A 5,048-nucleotide genomic window follows, 5' to 3' on the forward strand; every position below is an offset into this window, starting at 1 on the left:
TAAAAGCTCTTGTGCAGGTGCAGCAATCAATTAGGAAGGCAAATGGTATGTTGTACCCACACAAGGGGTCATGAGTACAGGAGTAAAGATGTCTTGCTGCAATTGTATAGAGCCTTGGTGAATCCGCACCGGAGTATTGTGTACAGTTTAGTCTCATCTTATGAAGGATACACTTGCCAGAGAGGGGGTGAAACAGAGGGTCAACAGACTAATCTTTTTTTTGCATTTATTTCATTTCACCTCAGTTTGTTCAGTTTGCTTACCTACTGTTTTTTTCAGGTTTGTACTTCCTGCTGTTCAATATTCAGTCCATTAACACCTAATCTGTACGAATGCTTTGTCTTTCAACACACCATTAACATATTGTTTGCCTTTGCTGCATGAACTTTTGGTCAGCTATGTGGCCTTGTCCAATCTACACCTTCTCCTTTGTTATCTCCTGCCCCACCCCCACCCCACTTGCTTATAACCTGTGACTTTTCTAATATATGTCAGTTCCGAAGATGGGTCACTGACCTGAAACGTTAACTCTGCTTCTCTTTTCACAGATTCTGCCAGACCTGCTGAGTGGTTCCAGTATTTCTTGTTTTTATGTCACCAGACTAATCCCTGGGATGGTGGGATTGTCTTATGAGGAAACTGGGCCTGTATTCCTTAAAGTTTCGAAGAATGAGAGGTGATCTGATTGAAACTGACAAAATTCTTACAGGGCGTGACAGTGTGCATGTAGACAGGATGTTTGCCCTGGTTGGTGAGTCTAAAACCAAAGGACATCGTCTCAGAATAAGGAGTAGGCCATTTAAAACTGAGATGGGTGGCATTTCTTCACTCAGACGGTGGTGAATCATTGGAATACTGTGCCCCAGAGGGCTGTGGCAGCTCAATCATTGAGCATGTTCAAGACAGAAATTAATAGAAATCTTGATACTCATGACATCAAGGGATATGGGGATAGCATGGGAAAGGGGCTTTGAGGTAGGTGATCAGCCATGATCGAATTGAATGACAGAGCAGGCTCGACGGGCTGAATAGCTGACTCCTATGTTCCTCTGTTCCTAAGAGAGTTGACGCCAGCGCGCAGCCCTGCTTTACCCCACTGCTGATCTTGAAAGCGTCTGATGTTGCTCCATTGTAACTGATGGAACTGTGCATGTTCTCGTGGAAAGAAGAGATGATGCCCAAGAGGTCAGGAGGGCAGCCTATGTTCCATTGCAGTTTGAAGAGGCCGTCTCTGCTGACAAGATCAAAGGCCTTAGTGATGCGAATACAAATGTGTGAGGCTCTGTGGTGCAATGGATAGCGTGTTGGACTTCTAAATAATAATTAAGATGATATTCAAAGGTTGTGGGTTCAAGTCCCACCAGAGTCAGATTTTGGACCAGAAACAGAGGAGCACAACGGAACAACAAATGAAGAAATGTGCCAGAAGCACAGACTCGGTGAGAGAGCGAGAGAGAGAGGAGCAGAGCAGGGGGAAAAAAAATCGAGGAGTGACGTCACAATGGAGAGTGAGAGCAGGGAAACAGAGAGCCGCTGGGGTGAGGATGCAGGATTTGGTTCTTTCTTCGGTGCAGTGGAAGCAGCTGTTTGGTGAGGATCTGGTCAGCTGTGACATCACTGGCAAGCAGGTAGTTGATTGGTTTGGAAGAACCGACCTGCTTGATGCGCATCTGGTAAGTGATTAAGATCCATTTTAGTCCTAACGTTTAAAATAGTAAACAAACTAGTGGTAAGTTTAATAAAATATGCAATAAAATGAATAATTGAATAAAATATTTAAGTAGTTAATTGAAACACGTTAAGGATGACAGGACAGGTGATGTGTCACAGCTGCAGCATGTGGGAGTTCCTGGATGCCAGTGTGATCCAGGGCAAACACGTCTGCAGTAAGTGTTTGTGGCTCAAAGAGGGAGAAAAAAGGAATGTAGTGGTAGTAGGGGACAGTATAGTAAGGTGGATTGACTCTGTTCTCTGCAGCAAAAGCAAGAGTCCAGACGGCTGTGTTGCCTGCCGGTGCCAGGATTCAGGACATCTGCTCAGGGCTGGAGCGAAACATACAATGGGAGGGGGAGGATCCAGTCGTCGTGGTCCATGTCAGTACCAAAGACATAGGCAGGACAAGGATAGAGGTTCTGCAAAGTTAGTATGAGGAACTAGGCACCAAATTAAGAAGCAGAACCTCAAAGTTAATCATCTCTGGATTATTACCTGAGCCATGTGCAAATTGGCATAGGACAAATAAGATTAGAGAAAGTAATGTGCGGCTGAAAGACTGGTGTGGTAGTAGTGGGTTCTGGTTTGTGGGGCATTGGCACCAGTACTGGGGAAAGAGGTGGCTGTACCGTTGGGACGGTCTACACCTGAACCGTGCTGGTGCCGGTGTTCTAGCGAGCCACATAACGAGGGACGTAGAGACGGTTTTAAACTGAATAGTGGGGGCAAGGGATCAAATTTGGGAAGATATGGTGAATCAAGGAGGAGAGACAAGGCAAGAGAGAAATGTATAAATATGGGAAATGATAAACAGACTGTGACAGGAAGGGACAGAATGTACAAATCTAAGAGTAAATCGACAGATAAGGCTAGAGGTGACAAAAATAATAAAACGACAAAACTAAATGCTCTGTATCTGAATGCATGGAGCATTTGAAACAAAACAGATGAACTGGGAGCACAAATAGAATAAATAAGTACGATCTGATAGTCATTACAGAGACATGGCTGCAGGGCGACATAGATTGGGATGAGAATATTGGAGGTGACATGGCATTTTGGAAGGACAGGAAGCTAGGAAAAGGTGGCGGGGTAGCTCTGTTAATTAATGATGGTATTAGCGTAATAGAGAGGGATGACCTGAGTTCTGGAGATCAGGATGCAGAAGCAGTTTGAGTACAAATGAGAAATCATAAAGGCAAGAAGTCACTTGTGGGAGTGGTGTACAGGCCACCTAACATTAACCACACTGTCGGATGGGAGATAAAGGAAGAAATAATGGCAGCTTGTCAGAAAGGTACTGTGATAATTATGGGGGTTTTAATCTACATATAGATTGGAAAATTCAGATGGGCAGAGGTAGCCTAGATGAGGAATACATAGAATGTTTTGGGGATAATTTCTTGGAACAATACATTCTGGAGCCAACCAGAGAGCAGGCTATACTAGACCTGGCATTGTGCAACGAGATAGGATTAATTAATGACCTCATAGTTAAGGTGCCCCTAGGTAGTAGCGATTATAATATGATTGAATTTTAAATTCAGTTTGAGGGAGAGGAGAGTGGGTCCCAGACTAGTATTTTAAATTTAAATAAGGGCAATTATAAGGTCATGAAAGCAGAGCTAGCTAAAGTGAACTGGCAAATTAGGTTAAGGGATAAGTCAATAGAGATGCAGTGGCAGACATTTAAGGGGATATTTCAGAATACACAGAATAGATACATTTCAACGAGAAAGAAAAGTTCCAAAGGTGGGACTCACCATCCATGGTTCACGAAAACAGTTAAAGATACTATCAAACTTAAAGAAAAAGCCTATAATTGTGCAAAGGTGGGAGGCAGGTCAGAAGATTGGACAGAATATAAAAAAACAGCAAAGAATGACTAAAAGATTGATAAGGAAGGTAAAATTAGAGTATGAGAGAAAGCTCGCAAGAAATTTCAAGACAACTCGTAAGAGTTTCGATAGATATTTTAAAAAGAAAAGAGTTAACAAAGCGACTGTTGGTCCAATAGAAAGTGTGTCTGGGGAATTAATAATGGATAATTAAGAGATGGCAGATGAATTGAACAGATACTTTGCATCAGTCTTCACTATTGAGTATACAAATAACATCCCAGTATTAGCCGTATATCAGGAAATTGAAGGGATGGAGGAACTCAAGAAAATTACAATCACCAGGGAAGTGGTACTAAACAAATTGTTGGAGCTGCGGGTTGACAAGTCGCCAGGTCCTGAATTGGCTAGTGAGATAGTTGATGCGCTGGTTTTAATATTCCAAAATTCCCTAGATTCGAGAAGGTTCCGTTAGATTGGAAAAGAGTGAATGTAACTCATTTATTCAAAAAGGGAGGGAGACAGAAAGCAGGAAACGACAGGCCAGTTAGCTTAACATTTGTCTGAGGGAAAATGTTTGGAGCTATTACAGAGGATGTTATAGCAGGGCATTTAGAAAACATTAAGGTAATCAGGCAGAGTCAACATGGTTTTTTGAAAGGGAAATCATGTTTAACCAATTTATTGGAGTTCTTTGAGGGAGTTACATGTGCTGTGGATAAAGGGGAACCAGTGGATGTATTGTATTTTGATTTCCAGAAGGATAAGGTGCCATATCAAAGGTTATTGCAGAAAATAAAAGCTCATGGTGTCGGGGGTAACATATTGGCATGGATAGAAGATTGGCTAGCTGACAGGAAACAGAGAGTCAGCATAAATGGGTCATTTTCTGGTTGGCAAGAAGTAACGAGTGGTGTGCCACAGGGATCTGTGCTGGGGCCTCAACTTTTTACAATTTATATAAATGACTTAGATGAAGGGACCGAAGGTATTGTTGCTAAATTTGCTGATCACAAAGATAGGTAGGAAAGTAGGTTGTGAAGAGGACATAAGGGGGCTACAAAGGGATATAGATAGGTTAAGTGATTGGGCAAAGACCTGGCAAATGGAGTATAATGTGGGAAAGTCGGAAATTGTCCACTATGGCAGGAAGAATAAAAAAGCATATTATCTAAATGGTGAGAGATTGCAGAGCTCTGAGATGCAGAGGGATCTGGGTGTCCGAGGGCATGAATTGCAAAAGGTTAGTATGCAGGTCCAGCACGTAATTAGGAAAGCTAATCGAATGTTATCATTTATCACCATGGGAATTGAATACAATAGTAGGGAGGTTATGCTTCACCTATACAGGACATTGGTGAGACCTCTTCTGCAGTACTGAGTACTGTACTGGTCTCCTTATTTGCGAGAGGATGTAAATGCATTGGAGGTAGTACAGAGAAAGTTTACGAGCCTAATACATGGAATGGGTGGGCTGTCTTACGAGGAAAGATTGGA

General features: G+C 42.5%; 1 non-coding gene across 1 annotated transcript; it reads left to right on the forward strand.

Moving 5' to 3' along the window:
- Window positions 1-1,278: 1,278 nt before the first annotated feature.
- trnar-ucu (transfer RNA arginine (anticodon UCU)) lies at window positions 1,279-1,369 on the forward strand. The gene is given in 2 exon segments: window positions 1,279-1,315; window positions 1,334-1,369. It is a non-coding gene; the product is annotated as a tRNA-Arg (tRNA).
- Window positions 1,370-5,048: the final 3,679 nt, after the last annotated feature.

The sequence above is a fragment of the Heterodontus francisci genome, unplaced genomic scaffold, assembly GCF_036365525.1.
Source record: "Heterodontus francisci isolate sHetFra1 unplaced genomic scaffold, sHetFra1.hap1 HAP1_SCAFFOLD_184, whole genome shotgun sequence".
NCBI classification, from domain to species: Eukaryota; Metazoa; Chordata; class Chondrichthyes; order Heterodontiformes; family Heterodontidae; genus Heterodontus; species Heterodontus francisci.